Genomic DNA, 24,403 nt, shown 5'->3' with positions numbered 1-24,403 from the left:
CCAGATTTTAGTAAATGTTCTGTTTTTATCAATTTTAAGATACATATAAATCACATAGGGTTTTTTAAATTTGTTTTTATTCAATCAGTCTAAGATGGGGCATAATACTGCAATTTGTTGATATTACTGGTTATGGTCTAGATTTGGAATAGTAAAGGTCTAAGACACACCTCTCTAGCTTCAAGAAAAATATTGATGAAGAGATGATAAGACAGAAAAAATACAGGGAAAACGTGGAGAATAAATATTGTCATGAAAGGTAGTGAATGACTCTATCAAGACTCACGAATAGCCTTCTGTTTCAAAGCTTTTGGATTTAACTTCTCAAATATGAATTCAATTTCTCTTTATAGGAGAAGTTCTACTACTTGTACATATTTGTTTGATTTGGAGTTTCACATTAAATTATAAAAATAAAATATTCCTCATTGACCAAGTGATTTTGATGACATCTAGATTGTGAAGGTTTAGATGACAAGGAAAAGCACAGAGTCTGAATATATATATGGTTTCTGAGTTTTGAATAGAGTTTACTGTGAGTCAGATAATGAGAGATGGCTATCTAAGCTAAAACATGTTTGCCTAACATCTAATTCTCAAGTTATATAAAAGATTAATTAGTGGTAGATATTATTGATTATGCATTTTCTGGTACTAGGCTGCATGCTCTTTGGGAGTTAGGATATATCTTTATTAACCTTTATGTTCTCAGTACCTTAAATATCATTTGGCACATGATAGATTCTCATTAAATGTTCACTGAGTTGCTTAAATAAACTGAATGTAATAATACAAATTATACGCCCTTCTCTCAACTGAATTACTACCAAGAAGAAGGAAAATGATAGTCTGATAAAAGAGGAGGATTTAGGGCTGAGCAAAGAAATTTTGATTGTTCTTTTGAAACCATTTTTAAAAAATTCATCTAAATATGAGAGCAAAGATTAAATGAATAAGTGATTGAATGTATGAGGGGGAAAATACACAATTGATAAAGGAAATTTTCTGTAGCACACAAAGAGCTAATTTAACTGTGCATTGGGAAACATCACAATACTTTAACCCATTTTGCAGTCAATCATACAGACTCATCATGAAACTATTCATTAATGACCATCCCTATATTCAAGCTCTCATCCAAGGCTTCATTGCTTTAAGTATGGATGATGGTGGTTGCCTGGTAATTACTCTTTCCTGTATAATCTCATTCATTAAAAATCTTTCCTAAATGTTGGAAGGTGAAGATCGCTTCCAAAATCTTTTCTGTGGAAGAAAAAAAAATTTCCTCAAGAAGAACCTGTATCGACTCTCTTCTTGAGGATTGCTGATTTCAGTTTGTCATCTTGTCCTTTATGAAGAGTAAGTATTCTCAGTCCCTAATGCTTTGGACAAGTCTACTTTATTTTATGGGTTCCACTGCCAAAAGGTAAAATATATCTCTTGATTGACATCTTGAAATTTGCCACTGTAACTGAATTTAAAACACGATGATAACTTCTCTGTTCAATTAGATGAAAAAGCCTTCTGCCAAGAAGGCTTTCTCTAAGTAGATATTTCAAGGAATGTCATTAAGATGGTGTAATACATATGTAATTTGTGTGTGTATGTGTGTTATGCTATGAATATATTTTTTTATTTGATATGTGTTTATTCACGTGTTCAGGTTCATTGATACCTTATAAGACACAAGTGTTTTCCTTTCCTGTTGTTTGACCTCTCAGAAAATTTTTACTCAGATGAAAATATTTTGAGGATACCATCTTTGCATTTAGGAGTTATACTTTAGTGGGAATATTCTGGCTAAAATGTTTCAATTATAAGAATTAAGTTAGAGCATTTCAAATTTATAAGGAGATAATTAGCACACCTAACATAAAGAGTAACTTTATACAGATAATAATATATAAAATCATAGAATCAAAACAGCATGGTCAAAGAACCCTTGTCTCACTTGCCAATACAACAATTTTTTGTATAAGTGAGTCTTAATAAAAGTTATAAGGAATTATATTTTTACCTTGAAAAAGTAGTTCAATTTAATGCTTAAGTATATTTTAATCAATACAGTACTATCCATTTATACCTATAAGAATGTACCTACTTTCTCAAAGTTCTTCATTTCTTTATGTCTTCAAATATCACCTATCCAAAAAAATAAAATTTTAGTAGGAAGGGGTTTGTTCTTTTACGTTCAGTAGACCAATAATTGCCTTTATGTTTTTCATTGTAATTCCCTTCTCTTTATTTGTTCTTGGAATTTAATTTTTAATATTCTGACCAAATAAAGAAATGCACATAGAATGTAACTGATAACCATTATATATGTATATATATATATATATATATATATATATATATATATATATACTGGCTTATAACATACATATGTATTTTGTGAACTTTAATAGTTAAAAAATCTGAAATCCAACCAATGTAATTACAAAACTGTCATTATTTATTAAAGATGTCTTTATTATAGAAGATACAAAACATTGTTCTGCATTGGTTGACAAAAATCACAAGACATTCTGCATACTCTGATTGTGTGATGCTTGAGAAGCTTTCTTCTGCAGGACTGAGGCTGGTTTGTTATAATTGATTATATTGGCCATTTTATGGATTGATTTCTGAGAGACCAAATAGTGATTTCATTTGGATTTCTTAATCTCCAAAAGTATCCAGTGGCTTGATTAGAATAATGACTAAAACAACAAATTTGACCATAGGGACATTTGGATCAATGGCGGTATGTTAACATCATCCAACTTCTCAAAATGATAGATAGTATGGAAAGTTCAAATCCCGATTATTCAGATTCAACCAGCATTTTGAGTCTTGAGAACTAGCTTGGAGTTAGTATCATTGTAGGCAACTTTAATTGGGAATATTTTCAAATTTTCCATAATTCAATTTGACATTTTAAGTGTGGGATATTAAAGCAACCACAAAAGGAAACAGTAAATTTTTAGTACTATTGAGAATCTTTGAAAGCATGCCAAGCTAAAATGATGATAGGCCACGATATGAGAATATATAATGAATTTATAGCCCCAAAATTATAACTAACAAACTTGTCACACAACTTTAAAAAGAATTCCTTGCAAATTGATACCTGTGTTATTTACTCTCTTGAGATTTTAATAAATTAATATTTCAGTTTTATAAAAAAAAGACATACCATTAATAGTGACAAAAGCAATATTCTGAAGCAAATTTTTAAAACTTATCCTTCTATGAAGTATTATGACAGTTGGATCAATGTATGACTCTTTTGGCAATGTCTACAGACATAACATGAAAGAGGTGGTTGAAAACATCAAGATGCTTGCAGTTTCAATGTTCTTTATGTTGAAAATGATGGGAGAGGGGGCATGACATTCTCAAATTTTAAGAGAATCAAATTCCCCTAAAACTTTCCTCATTGTAAATTCCTTTTTCTCTTGGCCATTTAATAGTTTCATTTATTTTTCTGAACTTTTTCCTTGTTTGTTCATATAAGAAACACTATCACTTTGAGAATGTAGTTTGTCAGATATTTTTCCAGATGTGAAGCACTACTGAATCATCCCAGCTGCAGATAGTTGTGCCCATTTATTTGAGATTCAGGGTCCTAAATATACAAGATAGTGGTTGCGACAGAGACAAACTTCTTTCAGTCTTTTACCAATACTACTATAAGGAGTAGTCAATGAGTTTCCTGCTCTTAGAACACAAGGCCTACACAAAGGACTGAATTTAGTAAAATTTGGTCAAAGACTTTTGTTGAATTTATTCATCTATTCAACAAATATTTATTGAGTATCTATTAAGTGTTTAGCATCATGCTAGACATATATAATAGTTAACTATATTCATTGGCAATGACAGACATTATTAGAAAAATCTTTAAAGTATATTTTTTAGTTTCTCTGATGTTCGCTGGTGCATGCTTGTAATACCAGCTACTCAAAAGAATGAGGCAGGAGGGTTGCAACTTTGAGCTCAGTCTCAATTTTTCGGGACCCTATCTCAAAATTAAATAAATAAATAAATAAATAAATACTTCTGGGGATATATCTCAATAGTAGAACATCCTTGGGTTTGATTTCTAACAAAATAAGAAAAAAAAGTTTCATATGATCTAATGCATAAAATGTCTGAGTGTTATTAATAAATAATGGATATTGATAATACTTTTTGACTGTTGGTTAGATAATATCTCTGAGAAAATACTATTTAATCTAAGACCTGATGGTTGTCATTTTTAAATTGGTAATAAACAATAAGTAGTAGGGGAAGAGAAGTCCTAGGTAGAATGTGCAAAACTTGGAAGAAAGAGGTTGACATGGCTGGAGGGCCAAAATAGAGGGGAAAAGAGTCAACTCAGAATAATCTTGGAGGGTTAGGAAGAGCCAAGTCCTGTAACTAGGTCATAGCACCAGGGAGGCTAAAACAAAGTATGGCAGTCTTAGTAGTTTAAGTAATAAAATTTTACTGTCTTATAATTAAGATGTAATCAGGTTTAATTCCTTCTGATGACTATAAGAGAAGGATATCTTGTAGGCCACTTTATATAGATAGATGTCTTCATCCTATTTCTGTTTACATTGTCTTGCCTCTATGTGTTTCTGTGCCCTAACTTCACTTTTTGTAGGGACACCAATCATACTGAATCAAGGTCCTCCCTAATGTCATAACTTCAACTTGAATGTATGCCTGAGTAAGGTCAGAGTCTGAGTTACTGAATGTAGGATTTCAGTTTATGGATTTTGAGAAGGACACAAATCAACTCATAACACAGAGCTCTAAAGGAAATTTCAATAATTTTGACTTCTTTCCAGGTGCCTAAGGCTGCCATAGAAAGATGTTAATTTTATTAAAGATTATTCTTATGCATGAGGAATTTGTTAGTTTCCTAATGCTTCAGTAACAAATTAACATACATCTTTATAACATAAAACTACACATTTGTTATCTTACATTCCTAGAAGTCAGAAACCCAAATCAGTTTCTTTGGGCTAAAATTGAGAAAAAAAAAATTTCCTTATCGGCGTTTTAGGAGAGAATCCATTTCTTTGCTTTTCCCTGTTTCTAGGAACCTCTGTGACTCATAGCTCTCCTCTCATTTCAAAACCAACTTCTTACCTTACTAATTTCAGTTCCAATCATTACACATATTTGTTACTCCAATCTCCCAGCTTTCTTCTCATTAGGACCTTTCTGATTTCATTGAAGATAGCCAAAGAAAATCTCATCTCAAGACCATCAGTTCCATTTCATTTACAAAATCATTGTTGTTATGCAAAGCAAAAAAAAAAAATTCTTATAACTTTGTAAAAGTGGTATGTATGTATAATATGACATAGGTGTGTGTGTGTGTGTGTGTGTGTGTGTGTGTGTGTGTATGTGTGTGTGTGTGTGTATAGGGGAGATACTATTCTACCTACCATAGTAGTCTAGAATAAAGCAAAAAGCTAGTCAAAAAGTAATTGCAATTTAAACAGCCAGTGATGGTAACTTGGACTGAATAACAATAAAGATGACAATAAATAGTCAGGCTGGGGAATTATTTATGATAAAATTAACAGGATTTTCTCATTAATTGGATAGAACAGGAGAAGTAAAAAGAATACAAATCAATTATAGTTCTATTTATATTTAATATGTCTCCTGATTATTCTCAATATCATCTTTATATCATACACTAGAAATTAAAATATTGCATTTTGAAAATATTCCGGTGTATTTCTAAAAGTAGTCATTCTTGTACTCAAAAATAAGTTTTATTGCCATATTTTGGCATAGGTGGAAATTTCATTTTTAACTTTTTGGATGAGTTATATAAAATGATTTGTTCAGATTTTAAACCTTATGAGTAAATCAATTGAGATGGCATACTAAATTTGCTACTTATCCTACTAAGTTTCAAAATGAGAAGAAAAAGGAAACAAAGTCTTAGAAAATAAAGTCAATTAGAAAATGAAAACTGGGGCTGGGGATTTAGCTCAGTGGCATAAGCGCCTGCTTTGTAAGCAGGCAGTCGTGAGTTCGATCCCTGGTACCGATAAAAATGAAAAAGACAAAAAAAAAAAAAAGAAAGAAAAAGAAAATGAAAACCAGTTAAATGTTCAAAGTGCATCAAGTGTGGATGGCAGTTAAATACTAAAGAACAATTTTCTTTAGCAGGTAAAAAACCTTGTTTGCATGACATTACAATAAGGGAAGCAGGATTTTAGATAGATATCTCTAGAAAAAAATATTGAAGATTAGGAAAGGTGGATCTATTGAGAAGTTCCCTTGCCTTATTCTGATAGCCAGGAGCTTTGGAGAATATTTAAAAATGAGGAGTGGGAGAACATAAATTTACATCGGCATTCTGGGCTATATGGCTAGCATACCATAGGCCCAAGTTGAGGCAAACAACATGGTAAAATAAAACCTAATTATTTAATTTATGACACTTGTTATATCTCTAGAAATACACTCTAGAATCACACTGAATTAAATCTTCCGTTAGGAGAAAGTGATATCTGAAAGATGGTGGAATAGAAGATTTTCATATTGATCATCTCACAGACTAATTTTAAAAACCATCCAAGAACAAAGGCACTTTAACAAGAGCTAAAGCATCCATGTGAGCAAATATAGCATGTGGATAGAAAACAGAAATAAGAAATACATATTGTAATTGGTAGGGAGGACAGTTTCAAATTATCTGTATCACCCCTCTTCTAAGCATTTGCAATGCAGTACAGAAAGAGATAATTTTCATGTACGAGAAGAGTAGGGGAAGCAGGCAATTTTATGGCAGACTGAAGCAACAGACCTGCTTCAGTGAAGTCCATCACCAAACCATCTTTCACAGACTTGAACTTCAGTGCAGTCTTAGTGTCATGTTGGCTTTGGTAACATCAGATTTTAGGGCTACCACAGTGCACCCAAGGACAGCTCCATAAACCCAAGTTTCCGGTCCATCTCCCAGATCCATATACTATGTTCACCACATTAGAATCCATCACTAGGCCAACCCCCACAGAATTAGGAGAATGACTATGCTTGTGACTCCAGGTACCATGCCCACTTCCATAGATCTGGGCTCCAGCTCATTTTTTGTGGATTGTTACCAAGACAACCACAGTGGTCCTTCATGCCAGGATGATCTGAACAGATTTAAGGTTTGGCTCCATGGGTTTCAGATGTGTACCGAGATACCAGACAGACCGCCATGGATTTGTTTTCACCACATCTGGCCACATGCTAACCCAGGAACCTGGTTAACTGATTTGAGAACTCCAGGAACTTGCATACCCATTGATCTTTTATTTCCACAGGTCAGAGTCTTTTGGAAAGGCTCTACCTGCTAAATTCAGTGTATAAAACCAAGAATATGTGCCTACTCTTTTAAATTTGCAAACATTAGTGGAAGGTCACAAGGAACACAATCAGGGAAACATTTCATTGTTAAAGAAGTAAAATAAAACATCATAATGGATCATAAACAAATGGAAACCTACAAACCACCTGGAAAGAAATTTGAAATATTCATGTTAAAAAATATCACTAATATCACTGACATACAAGAAGATACAGATAGATAACTAAAAAAAAATCAGGAAAGCAAGATAAGAACCAAATATAGAATTTAATGAAGAGATATTATAAAAATGACAGAAAAAGGAAAGATAATCCTTGTTCATTGATAGAAACAACAAACATTGTGAAAATGTCCATTCTTCCAAAATTGTTCTACAGATTTAATGCAATTCCAATTCCAATGCGATTCAAAATACCATTAATATACCTCACAGATTTAGAGAACTTGTCCTGAAAATTCATCTGGAACCAGAAGAGACCTAGAATAGCAAAGGCAATTCTGGGCAACAAAGGCAAGGCAGGAGGCATCACACTCCCTGACTTGAAGTTATACTACAAAGCTACTGTGATAAAATCATTAGGGTTCTGGAATAAAAACAGACCGGAAGATCAATGAATAGATTAGAAGATACAACTATAAACACACTGAGCCACCTTATCTTTGACAAAGGGACCAAACAGTACACTGGAAGACAGATAGCCTCTTTTACAAGTGGTGCTGGGAAAACTGGCTTACTATATGCCCGTAAAAAACAAAAACAAACAAACAAACAAACAAACAAACAAAAAGCTAGAGCCCTGTCTATCATCTTGCAGTACACTGAAGTCAAAAATGTATTAAAAATCTAAATATCAAAACAGAAACATTAAATTTGCTGGAAGACAAAGTAGGTAAAAATCTTGAAGACATAGGAGTAGGTAGAGAATTCATGAACAAAAAACAAACTGCACAAGGAATACTTCCAGAATCAACAACTAGTATCAAACTTTAAAAAAGTTTTTGCATGTCAAAAAAAATCTCCAACAGAGTCAAAAGAAAACCCACCAATTGGGAAAAAATCTTAGTTAACTGTCCCTCATTCATAGGACTTCTATCTAGAACATATAAAGAATTTAAAAATCCAGTCCAAAAATGGGCATCTGAGCTGAATGTACACTTCTCAGATGAAGAAGTACAAATGGAAATAAATGCATGAAAAAACGTTCAGCACCATTAGTCATTATAGAAGTGCAAATTAAAACCACACTGAGATTTCATATCACTCTAGAAAGAATGGCCAGGATCAAGAAAACCACCAATACAAATTCTGGGAGGCTGTGGGGATAAAGGAACTCTATTACACTCTGGTGGAAGTAAAGACTGGTACAACAACTGTGGAAATCAGTCTTGAGTTTCCTCAAAAAGCTGGGTTTGGAGGTCCCATTTGACCCAGCTATTCCTTTTCTAGGTATTTTTCCCAGAAAAATTGAAATGGTCATGTCACAGTGATATATGTGCACCATGTTTATAGCATCACAATTTGTAATAGCCAAATTTGTAAACAATGTAAATGCCCATCAACTGAGGAATATATAAAAAAGATGTTGTATTTTTATACAATGGAGTACTACACAGCTATAAATAAGAATCGAATTGAAGCTTTTAAGTAGATGCAATTTGAGACATTTCCATCAGAAAACTCAGGTTTTGTGCTATTTCTGACTAAATATAAATTGAGGTCACCATCATGCAATTCTCAGGTTCATAGATGAATGTTACTTGCAGAACTCACTAAAGAAAATAATTTACAGTTATTAATTTTTCTAAGTATATTACAAACATACAGATGAACAGTGAGATGAAAGACTCCAAGAACAAGATATACAAAAAGGAACTTGGAGCTTCCATGCCTCCCTCAGGCACACTACACTCCAGGTACTTTCATGTGTTCAACAATCTTAAAACTCTCTGAACTCTTTTTTGGAAGTGTTTATGAAAATGTTATTATGTAGCCATGGTTGATTAAATCACTGGTCATTGGTTGTCTATGCAATCTTCAGCCCTTTTCGTCTCCACAGAGTTGGTGTCAGGGATGAAACCTCCAATACGAGGTATGTTTGCCTTGGCTTCCCCCGACCTGATGCCATCTGGGAATTTCAGTTCATCATTTGAACATAAAAGAAACTTATAACCTTGAAGATCTCAAGGTTTTTAGGAGCCCTATGCCAACAAATGGGGACCAATGCAAATATATATTCCTTATTAATCACATTACCTTAATACAACTACAGAAATCATCAATCACAAAGGAAGATAGTTCATACAAGATGAGAAGAGCCAATAACTACAAAAGAATTAGAAAAAAAATCAACAAAATGTCTATAGTAAGTCTGTACCTATAAATACTGTTACAGTACCTATTACTGGATTAAATTCACTAATCAAAACATATAGTCTCTGAATGCATAAAAACAAAATAAAATCTGAGGGCATGCTGCCTACAAGAGACTTAATTTAGCTTTAAAAATTCATACATGCTGATAGTGAAGGGATATAAAAAGATATCCCATGCAAATTAAAATCAAAATAGAGAAAGAGTGGTTATATTTATACCAACAAAATATATTTTCACTCAAAGACTGTTATAGAGACTCAAAATTTCATTATATAATGATTAAGGGTTCAAGTCATCAAAAAGATATAACCATTGCAATTGTGTATGCATCAAACACTGGAATACAAAGTATGTAATAAATATTCATGGAAATGAAAGGACAAGTAAATATTAGCATACTAATATTGTACATGACTTTATACAATCATTTAAATAAAGCAGAGAATTAAAAGGAAAAAAAGACATAAACATTGTAGACCTAATAGACCTAACAGATACTTCCTTTCACAGCATGTTATTCAACAGCAGGAGAATACACATTGCTTTTAAGGATGTTAGGAACATTTCCATTTATCTATCATGTGTTGGACTCAAAAAACTACAAATTTAGAAACAATGTTATATAATGTTAATAACTTACTATGGTATGAAATGAGGCATCAAGAACTAGAGGAAAATTAAAAATTTCACAAATGCTTAGAAATTAAACATTTTCCTGAACAAAAAAGTGTATCAAAGAGAACTTAAAATGGAAATGCAAAATATCTTGTGACAAAATGAAATGAAATGCAACATACTCAAATTTATCACAAAGGCATTTTGAAGACAGTTTTCAGTAACACACCCTTACATTAATAAAAGTAATCTCTCAAATAAACAATCCAATGCTATGCAATAAGGATGCAGGAAAAGAATAACTAAGCTCTATCATCAGAAGAAGATACATAATAAAATCAGAGAAGAACTAAATGAGATAATGAATAAGAAAACAATGAAAATGATGAATGAAGCTGAATTGATTTTTTAAAAAGATAAAATCAACAAAGTGTTAGCTAAAGAAAGAGTACAGTCTCAAATAAATAAATAATAAAAGACATTATAATTTATACCAGAGGCCTACAAGAAATCATGAGACTATACTGTAAAATTATATGCCAATAAATAACATACATAAAATAAATTGAAAAAGAAGAAATGGGATAAATTTTCAATTACATATCATTTATCAAGAATGAATCATGAAATTATAGAAATTATGAACAGAATAGTTGTAATTAAGAAGGTTGAATTGAGAATCAAAAACCTCCCAAAAAAGAATAGCCAAGGACTTGGTGGCTTCATTGATGGATTTTACTAAGTCTTTAAAGAATTAAAGTAAATCCTTCTCAAAATCCTCCAAAAAATTAAGTAGCAAGGATCATTGCCATAGTCACTTTAAAGACAAGAATTATCTTCATATCAAAGCCAGATAAAAACACTACAACAGAAGTATCATTTAAAAAGGTTTAACATCTTTTCTTGAAAAATATCTTCAACAAATGAGGTATAGATGGTACCGACCTGAACATATATATATATATATATATATATATATATATATATATGTGTGTGTGTGTGTGTGTGTGTGTGTGTGTGTGTGTGTGTGTAACTAATGAAACAAACACTAAACTCAGAGGAGAAAAGATGAAAGCATACAAGCTTTAGCTCTAAGACAAGAAATAAAACAAAGATGACCACTTTTGCCACCTTTATCTAACATGGTACTAGACATGATAAGTGATTATACAAGAGGCATCCAAATTAGAAATTAAGGATTAAAACTGTCTCTGCAGATGACATTGTCTTATATATAGAAAACCTTATAGTCCCTAACAGAGCATTTTTAAAACTAATAAATTCAGTAAACTTGCAGGATATTCAGGATACAAAGCTAAATTTCAAAAAATATGTCACATTTCTGTTTACCAGCAAGGAACTATATAAAAAAGAGGAAAACTCCATTTGCAATAACATAAAAGAAATTTAGAAATAATTAACCGAGGAGGCAAAAGATCATACACTAATACTGTTGAAATAAATCAGAGACAAAATAAATATAAATAGATACTATTTTCATAGATGGAAAGAATTAATATTAAAATGTTCATACTACTCAAAGAAATCTATAGATTGAATGATGTCCTTATCAAAATACCAATAATATATTTCACAATAGAAAAATTACAAAATTTGTTTAAAATTTCAAACAGCCAAAGTGATCTATAGCTTCAAAACGTACTGCAAAACTATAGTAGTCAATACTAGTTTAGATATAAACACACATCCTTACACAAAAAATCACACATAAACACACTCCAAATGAACAGAACAGAGAGCCCAGAAATAAAATGAACTTATTCTTTTAATATCAGTTGCTCTCTGACCAAAAGAAAATGTGATAAAAATATGTTTCCATGGAATGTTTTTTAGCCTTATAAATAAAGGAAATAATGTTGGATATTATGGATGAATTTGGAGTACTTTCTGCTAAGTAAAAGAAGCTAGGCTGAGAGGGACAAATATTGTACAACCTCTCTTTTATACATAATCTCAAAAAATCTAGCAAATCAAATTAGAGAACAGAATGATGATCACAGAGGCTGAGAGGTGAATGAAAAAAAAGAGCTCTGGGTCAAAGGATACAAAATTTCAGTTATGCAGGACTAATATGTTTTAAAAGTCCAACATGATGGCCGTAGTAAATTCCCTCAACGTAAAAAGAATAACTATGAGTGATAATATGTCAATTAGCTTGAATTTTAAAGTCATTTTATAATACATATGTACACCAAAATAGTATATTTCTTAAATGTATATGTTTTGTCATTTCTACATAATAAGGCTGGAATAAAAATAAATATTTCTTTAGAAAAACATGATAAGCTGACATGATGACTCTGTTTGCCCTGCAGCAGCACTATTTGAAAAAAAGACTATGTCAGAATTTGATGAATTGTCAATGTGTTTTCTTTTGCAAATTACCAGCTACATTTGGAATGAAATACATCCATTGTTTCAGACACCTTCCATTTTGAACTAGTTCTACTGCACTGTATATTTTAATACAATCTTTTATGGCAGGGTGTAATTATTTTGAACTGTCACTGGATGTCTTTGTTATTAACTCTATTTTGTCCCCAAACATGGAAAAACATGTATGTATCAGTGCTATGTATGATTATTTCATCTTCTTTTGATTTCAGAGAACTAAAGTAGTTTAGAAATATATACAGGAATTAAATCCTATTGATAAAACAAACTATCCAGGTCATCAGCAACTCTGTGTCATAGCATCATCTAAATACATATGATGAGACTTAGGGAGTCAACACTTTACCTTAATTGTTCTACTTCTGCCTACTTAAACTAAGCAGGAAATTAGACTTCCATTCACTATTTGAAATCTCAGTCAGCTTCTGTATCTCATCTATAAACAAGTCATATAATGTTTAATTTTTTGTGTCTCCATTCTGGCAATATTTTTCTTGTAATGACAAGGTTTCTAATGTACTAGTTCAAATACCTTTATTCAGTTCTCTCACATACCCTCTGAGTTCGTTCTTCCCAATATATCTATTACTTAGCTCTGACTTCTAAGTCTATTAAATGTCATGAATTACGATACCTGAGAGAGTAAGTTTATCATCAGATGCTATTTCTGGTTTTGGTAGGAACTTGGAAGGAAAACAAGAAGAATGAGTGGATGGGTGAGATTTTATCTGTCAGTGTGTGTTTTTCTACATGTAAAAACATGTCAGTGGAGGCTGTACTAGATCTCTAAGGCAGCTTCCACTTCTTATGGTAAATATCTGTGGAAATTATTTAACTCTTGTTTATAGGATCTCCTATTTTACTACTGTTCCATAGTTTCTTCACCAAAAAGTTAGAGACATTGCATAGCTACCTATCAACTCATTCCTAGTGTGGGCTAATGTTAGTGCCACAGTATTTCTAGATCAGCATGCCAAATCTTGGGTTACTCATGTTCTGCCAAATTTAGGAATGAGTGATCCATGACAGTTCTTCACAATGAAGAGGACAAGTCGTGAATACATGACTACTGCTAAAGAGCCTGGCTGACACAATATCAAATGTAATGGATGAGACCCTAAGGAGCAAGGAAAAGCACGTGATAAGGTAGCAAAAGCATGCAATTTGGAGGCCTATATTTCATGGTTTTTTATCCTAGGTATACCTATTTCTGTCACTGTGACATTGTGTAGTTTGATTTCAGTTAGCCTGATTTTATAATGTATTCAGTAAGAAGAATGCCATAAGTGGTTGCACACACCTCTAATTCTAGCACTGGAATGACTGAGAAAGGAGGATCACAGTGAGTTCAAGGCCAGACTGGACTACATAGACAGACCTTATCTGAAAAAGATACTCCTACAATTGAGAAAAATAATATTTTTAATTATACTAGTTATTTCACAATTTTTTAACCAAAGATATACATCACTTACAGATTTTTAAAAGTTTACTCAAAAGTGATGGGAGAACTATCTTCATATTTTTCTTTATTCTGTCTTTTGTGGTACCAAGAATTACCATGTACGACATTGCTGACACCAATCCCTTTACTAATTCCTGCCCTTAGTATAAGGCTGTCAGTTTTAGGACTCTGAGGTGTTTTTTGTTTTTCCTTTCTGAAATATGCCACTTTATGATTTAAAGCAAATATTAAATCCCTTCTTTCTGTCAATGAAATTACTGTGACTTGTCTACAGAGTAAAATTGAAGACACAGTTAAACATGAGTACTTGCAAAAGTATGTATATTATTAGAATTAATATTAATAAAAATAATGATAATGATATTGAATATTTACTATGTTCCAGACTTTGTGCTCAGTATTTGATGCAAATAGTCACTTAATCATCACAAGTCTGATGAGACAGTATAATTATCCTCAAGTTAAGTCAAATGCATTAAGGTTTAGAAATTGCCAAAAATCACACTAGTAGCAAATACAGGAATAAAGATTTGAGCCCTTGTCTGTTTGATTCAGAAGTCAGAATTAAACTAAGTCTCAGAATTAAACTATTATAAACAATAGCCAAAAGGCTTGTTCAAATGAGAACATAAATGTGGCAGTGCTTTGAAAACCTAGAACTATTAAAATGAAAAGCCTTATTACTACCCAAATGATTTCTAAGTCCATCACTGTTTATCCACATGCTTGGCAGCATTTAGACAAAGCCTAAGGCCATAATGGACCTTTTCCAAGTGACAAAAGCTTAAATGTAATATAAACTGATTTGGTGACATGTCTTTATTTCTAAAGCAACAGGGAAAGTTTTTAAGTGCAGCTTTCTAACAGCATGCCTGTCTTTTAAGTAACTGCACTTGATCTATAATCCAGAGAAACTACATAACTTCAATAGGCTGGTGAATGTTCCCCAAAATTCTGTTCTTCTAACAACCATTTATTGAATACTTTACTCTGTTCTCTGTATATTTATGGAGCTTCTTGTATATTTAGATTAGTTTAAAAATCTCATGGTTTTCAAATATTGGTAACCACATTTTTTAATACATTCTCTGGTCCAAAGGAAACACATTCTTAAGGAAATCATTCAATTTTCTGTATCCTGCAAATAATCATTTTGGAATAATCTTCATATTTCTGTGAAATCCTTTAGAGTGTTTATCAATGAGAGTAACTAAACCAAACATACAATTTGGAATCTTGAATGAAAATGAAGATATAAAAGAGGCCAGGCTAAGCATATTTTATGGTTTAGGTATAAAATGTACCTCCTCCAAAGTATCATATATTCAGAAATCAGCTTTTTGGAAAGTTATCTAATGATGATACAATTATTGGTGGATTCATTTATTGATGAATTCTTAACTGAACAAGCTGTTAGGAAGTGAACCTGATCAGACGTAGTGGATCACTGGGCAAATAAAGTGAGGGAAATAAGACTGTGTTCTTGTCCTTGGATCCTCCTTCCTTCTCTCTTCCAACTGCAATAAGTTGAGCATCTTTCCTTCTCCATACTCCTCTGCCATCCTATGCCTGTCTTGGAGCCAACCAGCCATGGATTGAACCCTCTAAAAACTAAAATCTGTGAGCCAAAATAAACCTTCTTTTTAAATTTTGGGTGTCATGTTTTTCATCCCAGACACAGGAACGTGACTAACAAATTTTGGTACTGGAAATTTGGGCCTTTTCTGTGGCCATCCCTGGTCATGTGATCCAGAAACCTTTGGAATTGGTTTGCCTGAGGATATTCAAATAGTCTAGAGACACAGAAAATGGAAAATTTAGGATATTGTGAACAGTGTTTGATGGTTAATACTGGACAAGAATGGTGATGGAAAAGTGGTATCAGTTGAGAACAAGAATGCCAGTGGCAATTACAACAGTAGTGGCATTTGTAACAGTGCACTAATTTGGCTGCATTTTGCCTATGTCTTGCTACTTTCTAGTAAACTTAAGGACAGTGGTCCAATTAATCTGGTGAAGGATACTTCAAAGAAACCTACCATTTGGGCTGTGAGATGGTTTCTGTTTGCTGCCTTTAGCCATATCTTGAAGGCATGTCAAGAATCAGTAAAACCTCACCCATCACAGCCTCAAATGGGTAAAAGTATAAATCTTTCATTTGAGAAAAGAGCTCCTGGTTGTCCCTGTTTGAGAAGGACTGGCTAAGGAATTGGTGCCCAGAATTCATTTTACTATGTTCAACTATCCAGGTACTCAGAAGCCACTGAAGCTAAGGTTCAAGAAAGCCTGTCAGCTTCTCAAGCTGACAACAGATCTCACCATCATTCACATGATTCTGGTTTTCCAGACATACCGAATGCAAGAGTTATAGAGTTATGGAGGACTCCACCCAGATTTCAAAGGAAGACCTGGCAAGGAGTGCCTCTGTGGATAGAGTGTGAAATTGTGAAAGTGAAGCTGAAGGTGCAACAGAGACCATAGAAAGTTGGAGATGCCAGGAAGATAAGGTGTCTGCTGTGGAAAACCATGGGCAGAGAGTGGAGAAAGCCCAAGAGAGAGACTATGTGAGCTATAAAAAACAAGGATATAGGTGTGGAGTTGCTCAAGGTTACACCTTAGCACAGTCTTCCTTGGATGCTTAAATTCTATTACATGATTTAATGTTTGCCCTACTGGGTTTTGTTTTGCTTTGGTACATTTTCTTTGTAGCCTCCTGTTCTAATTGCCACTGTTGGTGAAAGCATTTAACATTCTTTTCAGTATTTTGCATGGGCTATAACTAAGATTTTTGCCTTAAGTCTCAGAGAAGACTTTGAATTTGGACTTTTTAAATAATACTGGAACTGTTAAGATTTTGGTGACAGAGACATGGATGCCATGGATTTTTGTATAATGAGATGGATATGAGCCATTTTGTGATCAGGGATGGAATTTTATGGCTTAGATTAAAAATACCCCAAAAGTCTCATTCATTCATTCAGTGGTTGAATTTTTGGAAAGTTATTAGATCATGAAAATGCTATATTCACCAGTGGATTCATACATTTATGAATTCAGAAGCTGAATGTGCTATTAGGAGTTGAAGCCTGGTTGGAGAACATGGGTCACTGAGAGCATAAACTGGAAGGGTGTATACTCTTGTCTCTGGCTCCTCACTTTTCTCTCTACTTCCTCACTGTTGTGAGGTGAGCACTGTTCCCAAGCAATACCTCTGCCATGCTGGATGTGCCTTGGAACCAACAATCATGGAACTGAACACTGTGAGCCAGATTTTTAAGTTTGACTATTGTATCTTTCATCTCAGTGATGGGAAATATAATTAATACAGTATACACTTTTAGGAATGAAAACAAAAAAAAAATAGGAATTAATGTGAATTTAATCAGTGTCACAGATTTGAATTCCATCACTCTTAAAGTAAATCTCTAGGAATAGTCCCGATTGGTAATAAGCAGATCTCCAGTAAAGTCATATTGACTTTCAATCTATTCTGAATAACTGAGAAGTGGGGAATTTTGGGATGCCTAGATTATAGTTCTTATAGCTCATTATTTTAATTCTCTTTCATCATTTGAGAAACTATGTGTATGTGTTTAAAATCTACACTGTATTATTAAATGGTAGTTTTAAAGGCTCAGCAGATATCATGGATATCATAGACTGACCAATCATATAATTTTTCCCAGGACTGTGGAAGTTTATGAGAATTAGAAATTTTAGTTTTAAAATTATGATAGTCCTTAGAAATTCACTCCAAATTGGTCACCCTTGTTTTTAAACATGTTTTTCTTTAATCACTTCATTTCAGACATGGAACAGAGTAAATGAAAGTTGGTTGGGAAAGACATTTTATTGTTAAAAGTTTCCAATTAGCTGAAATCTGAAGACAAATATAGGAATGAAAGTTTTAGCTAGAAAAAGGATTAATTGAGGTGTCACTTTCAAGGGCTTGATTATATACAAAATGTCCTGGAATTAAGATAGGACCCAATAAATATTGATCCTCAAAAAAACTTTATAACCTGACCAGGTATGGAGGTAATGGGCTATAGTTATTGAAATGTGTGATCTGAAGAGAACTTAGGGGTCAGTGAATTGCAAGATATTATGGTTCAGATCTCAAGCGTATCCCAAATGTTTCATGTATTCAGATGTAGACCTTTAGCAAAGAGATGGGGGAGGGTTGAGGGAAAGAAGGGAAAAGAGACTTAAAGAAAAATCCAAGAATTGAAGGAAAAAGTATAGATACGGCTTCTGTAATTATGGAGGGGAAATTAAGATGTGTTATGTAAAGGTACAAATCCCTCATGATGAATGTGATCATTATGTACCAAAAGCATTTACTGATAAAAATATTTAAAAAAAAAAAAAAAGCAACAAAAGAAAAAGAAACAAAAAAGAGATCATTGTGAGCATGACCTTCAAGGATATATTCTCTTCCTTGGTTCCTCCCTTCTCTCTGTGCATCCAGGTTGTCATGAGATGAGAAGGTTCCTCCATCAGGCCCTTCTGCTGTTTCTGCCTTGGAGACTTCCAAATTTGGATGAAACCCACTCGAAACTGGAAACCAAATAAAGAAGTTGCATTTGTTAGGTATTGTCTTCTTTAAGTTGCATTTGTTAGGTATTGTCTATAAGAAACAGGAAGGTAATTAATGAACTTGGCAATTAATGCACTAATAAAAGGGGAAAGAAAGTAGGCTACTACAAGTTGGAACAGGGCAAGTGGTAAACAACCAAAATGTGTTTCTAGATTTTAGTGTGTGCTTGTAGCGCACTCTATGGTACAGAAAGCCTTATGAAAGCACAGGCCTTGTAGAATAAAGACATAGGATAGTAAAACACATACTTCCATTTAATTTTAATAATATTTAAAAGTTCAAATTTTGTTAAAATACATATATTATCAGTCTCTGAATCTATTTCATTATTTTAAAATTATGAATAATAAGTAGAATGTCATACAATTCATATTGGGTTTAAATTTGAGAAAATGTAGAATTATGAATCATTGAGCACAGTGTCAGGCATATAAAAGCTGTTCAATATGAATTAGCTATTGTTATTATGAAAATCTTAAAATACATTTACCTAAATTTAATTTTTCTTAATAGAAAAATTGTTGACATTATGTACATTTCATATTGTGGAAATAATTTTCTAGACTGGTGACATGCTTCAGAGAAAACATATTACAGAATTATTGATGCCAAGTATAAATACTAAATTTGTCCTTATGATTGTTTCTGACATGACCTCAATGGCAGTGACTGTTCTGTTGCCCTTTATATTTTGAAATTGAAATTTTAAATGTATAAACTTTGCTTTGTATTCCTAGTTCCTTTGCATAACACTGTATCTTATATTCAAACATTAGAGAAAATGTCTTTGGCTCATTTTGGATACAACATTAAATCATTGTAATAAAATAAACTTAACTTATTGAATTTGAATTGAATAATATACTAACATTAATCATCATATATGACTACTTCAAGGTTTTATTTTTTATAATTTATAGTAAAGCTGATTTGCAATTTATTTTCTTAATTTAAAAGAATATTTCAATAGAAGATGAGTAAAAATAATATAAGAGGATGCGTTTTTAAAGTCAAATTTATTAATTTAAATCTGTGTTTTAATAATATGAAACAATACTTCAAGGCATCATCCAGCAAAAGCAACCAGAGCAAAAGAGAAAATGAGTGTAAGTTTTATATTGTACGTAGGCTAACTCCCTCTCCAGGGTAAGTGTAGCACTCACACTACTTCCTTGCTCTTCTCTTGCACAGAATGAGGATGTTTGCAAAATAAGAAACCTGGATCTCTGCTGAACCTTTTAGTTAAACTTCTGAACTTCTCAAGCTGACACTATTGTAAACCCAAATATCAAGTTCAGTCATTCAAATAGTGTAATCCTCTTTCTTTTTTTCCTCACAATCCAAAAAGTTATATTTGTAAGCCCATTGAGACGTTATTGGAATCCCATCAGGTCAATTCCAATCTATCATCACCAATCCAACCCAAGGCGAGAGTAAAAATACAAAGACATATTCCAAGTTAAGGGGAACCAAGGGTGATAGAACTGTGGGGGACCGGCGGGCAGGGGGAACACGAGGAGTGGAGGCATATTTGTAGCTTAGGTTGGGGGTGGTGCCTGAGGGGGCATTAGGGATGCACAGGTAGCCCATTGGTATTCTTTTGACGCCAGAGGTAAATTCCTAGGGGTGGGGGAGATGGAGCTCCTTGATTCCACCTGAGGCTTTACTGGCTACAGTGTCCTGTCTGCGCCAAAACTCTTTCAAAGGGATCCCAAGTCAAATCATGAGGACATGCAGACAAAGGCCTTGATCCTAGGCCTCCCCTAGCATTTATTATCTTGTGAAGAAAGGGGGGTGGCTCAAGGATGAGTGATAGTGAGGATGTCAGAGATTACTGAGTAATTTGAGCTGGCTGGTGAGATGCAAGAATGGCATCTCTGTTATTTGCAGAGATAAAGATATGCAGAAGGATCAATTTACATAACCCAATTAAGGTAACAGTGGAATTGCTTTGGGGGGCTATTCCTTTGGTTTCTGATATACAAACTCTTGTGCCTTGGGGAGTCATAGCCTCTTATCTTGAGGCTCATACCTAGTTGACCTGGAGCTGTTTGTTCTAACATCCCACTGGCTCAATCCTGTTGTGAAGAGCACCATGCAAGGAAACAGGACTGTCTGATGGCTATAGACCCTGCATAATAGCACCTGGGCGAGCCTTATTTGTAGTGCTCAGAGCCAAATGAAGAAAGAAGGAAATACCCCACCCAGCCTTTTACATATCAGTATAAGGAAATGAGTCTCCAAGTATTCAGAGTCACAGTAATTATTTTGGATTCAGAAGGAGTCACTGGAATTGTCTCCCACAGGCACAGTGTATCACATAACAAAGGATTTTGTGTAAGTATTAGGAATTCATATTATTCAAAGCTATTAGAGTCCTTAGCAGCTACCTTGTAGTCCATAGTATGTAACTTTTGTTTCATTAAAAATGTGATTTAAAGGATAGGCTATTTTGAGCAAAAGCATGTTATATAATCAGTTTTAAGTATTAGAACATTCCTGCAATGTTTAATAAGACACCAATTTTAAGAAGGGGAAGAGAAGAATCAGGCATGTTGGTAATGAAAATATGAAGTAATAGTGGCTAGAACTAATGTAACGGTGGTAGTGGAAGTGATGTGACAAAATTATTTATTTTGAAGACAGAATTGTTAATGCAATAGAAAAGAGAAACACTGAAAAGACGTCCAGGATTTGGAGATAGATTGATTTATATCAGATGGATACTCACAAGGAATCAGTCCTTATTGATAGGATTATTTCCAAAAGATGAAAAATATTTCCAAAAGATGAGAAGTATAAAACAAAAAGCGGCCTTTATTCTGAGAACATGGAGAGGGATGACCGGCACCACCCACCGCTGGCATCCGGCGATCTCTCCAGCAGACACATGACATGGGAGGGGGTATGTAAGTAGCCTTAGTTTGGGGTGGAACCTAAGGGGGCATCAGGGATGCACGGGTAGCCCATTGGTCCTAGGTTTGGCACCATAGGCAAATTCCCAGGGGCAAGGAAGACAACATCACAGGTAAATGCCTAGGGGCGGGGGAGATAGGGTCTTCCTGGTTCCAGTTGAGGCTTTCCTGGCTACAGTGTCCTGTCTGGGCCAAAACCCTTTCATATCCCATCTTATGATTATTATTATGAAAAGGGACAAAGATTTCTCTCTTCAACTACTTCCTGCTGGCAGACGGCACTGTACTGGAGCCTAGGGCAGTCAACGGGATGACGGTTGATGCCCAGGTAGAAGCTGGTGCCAGGTGTTTTAGCCAGGACAACTTCAATGGTGAATACACATACATTAGACTGGAAAAACAAAGAGACAAGATGTTATGAGGAGACATGGCACTGTCATATTTAAGGACCCAGGTGAGGTAGAGGGAAAGGTATCTTTGATTTAGACATGTCATTCTATCAGGACCATGTTGAGGTAGAAACATTTCCATGGTAAGGCAGAATTCTGAAAATTAAATGTGGTGTTAGGAGGAATGAAGTTCTGAGAGGTGATTACTCCTCCATCTGAAAGCATAAAAGTTAAGAGGGTAGGTGTATAAAACTTGTCTCTGGTCCAGGAGTTGAACTGGAAAAAATAGGGGGAGCAGGGAAGGTGGTGGCTGTACCAGTATAGGGAAGGTAAGGGCTTAGGCTTCCAGGGGTGTCACATTTAAGCAGACAGCTGAGGGTAGAAAGAACTGCAACTGTTATCATATAGAACATTATGAAGATTATCTTATGTATGATGTGGGAGTCTTTAGGAAAGACTGTCAAGAGTCCTGCTATAAAAATGATCATTAATAGAATGTAAGGAATTAGGAACCAAAGTGGATAACAAAACATGACAACCTGTGAGTCGTGGCCGTGAGGCCTTGGTAAGGCAGAGATGAGTAGGGAAAGGATAGTCAGATCTAGGGCCTGAGTGATGTGAAACCAGAATGGCAGTCTAGCAAATTTGATTATTGTTGAGGTTACCAAGAATATCAGGTATGGGTCGCTGTAACCTGGTTGGAGTCCTTGGAATGATTTGCTGTAACAGAACTTTAGCAAGTATATCAGCAGTTTCCCTGGTTGTGAGAAAGGCATTTATGTATTCTGAAAAAATACAAACAAAGTGAGAAGACAAAATGTATCTGTCAGTCTTGACTAAGGTTACCTGAGAAACTGGTGAATAAGAAAGGAAGGAGGTGGTCTTATATCACGGAGGAAGGTGCACTAGCGATAACAGGTGGAAGCTGTTGAGGCCTCAGTGTGTCTAAGTGAGCCTGCATAAACACAAGGGAGTGAAAGCATTTTAAGATTTAGGACTGGGACCTGCATGAAATAGGCCCTGTTTATAAATGGCATAGGTTGACCATCAATTCCCCATCGTAGAGATTGAGGAATTAATATAGCAGCCTGAAAACTCAGGAAGATCTCTGTATATATGGCCTCTATGTCCACAAATATAGAAAATTGTCTTACCTGAGACTTTAGTGCTACTTGGACTCTGAGACAGACACCTTAAAGGGGGCTGTTGTTGCCCTGAACCCCCTCAGTCTTTGGCAGCAATTTTTGTCGGTGATGAATCTGGCAGTCAACATTTTCTGTGACGGCTAGAAGTTAGGATGACTTACCCACACTCTGGTGGCTAGGACAGTCCAGCAGCCCTGGAGTAGGGTCTCAAAGAATGCCAGGATGGGGCACTCTCTTGCCCAATGTCTTTTGCTGCATTTGAGCGTGGTCTATGGGGGACAGGCAGCTCCAACTTGTGTAGGTTTACCTACCTTAGAACTCCAAGTGTCAAAAGTGTTAAAAAATATGAAAAACCATATTAAGATCTCTCTAAGGTTTGAAGGTCAAGTTTTGCCTTTTTGTTTGGGATTTGGACTACAGTAGAATTGAGTAACTATGTAGGAGTTTAATATTGGCATTTGAGATCAGCGAGTAGGCTTTATCTGGATGGCACACTGCTTTTTATATAGGGTGCCACATGGAATTAACAAAAAGGCTTTAGTCTGCCCTCCCCCTTTAGGAGTATAATCTCATTGTAATGGAAACATTTTGCAGTAAAAGTTTACCAATCTTATGAATAAATCTATGAAAACTGATCTAATACTGTTAAATTTTGAACACATTTATTTTTTAACCTGTTATTTGCAGTAGTATGAACCAAAATAAATAAAATTTTGATTTTAGACAATATTAAAACTTTTCACAAAACCTTTGTCTTGGAACAGAGCTAGTGGTTTCCAGCAAAAAGGAATTTATAACCTTAGTTGTTAAACAGACTGGTGAAGGCTTTGATTGATAAATAAGGCTGGTAAAATTATCAGGTGGCCAATAACCTTGATTAAATGGTTTGACAATTGTAATTAAAAAATAGCATCTTTTGAGTGGAGCCAAACTATAAAAAAAGCATGCCTGAGCAGAGCCACTGAGTTGCTATTTTGCGGCGTGCCAACAGAGCATGCCCAGTATGGGGGTGGGGCGATTGTTGGGATGTAGTGCACAGGGGTGGGCTGGGACTGCCCCCAGAAATGCATATGGCAACAGCGAGGACGGCGCACGGGGGAGGGAGGGGCTGGGATGGCACATGGGGGAGGG

Source organism: Cavia porcellus, unplaced genomic scaffold (assembly GCF_034190915.1).
Source record: "Cavia porcellus strain 051 isolate PalLab524CR breed Dunkin Hartley unplaced genomic scaffold, mCavPor4.1 scaffold_3, whole genome shotgun sequence".
NCBI lineage: Eukaryota > Metazoa > Chordata > Mammalia > Rodentia > Caviidae > Cavia > Cavia porcellus.
This window is presented reverse-complemented; position numbering follows the sequence as displayed.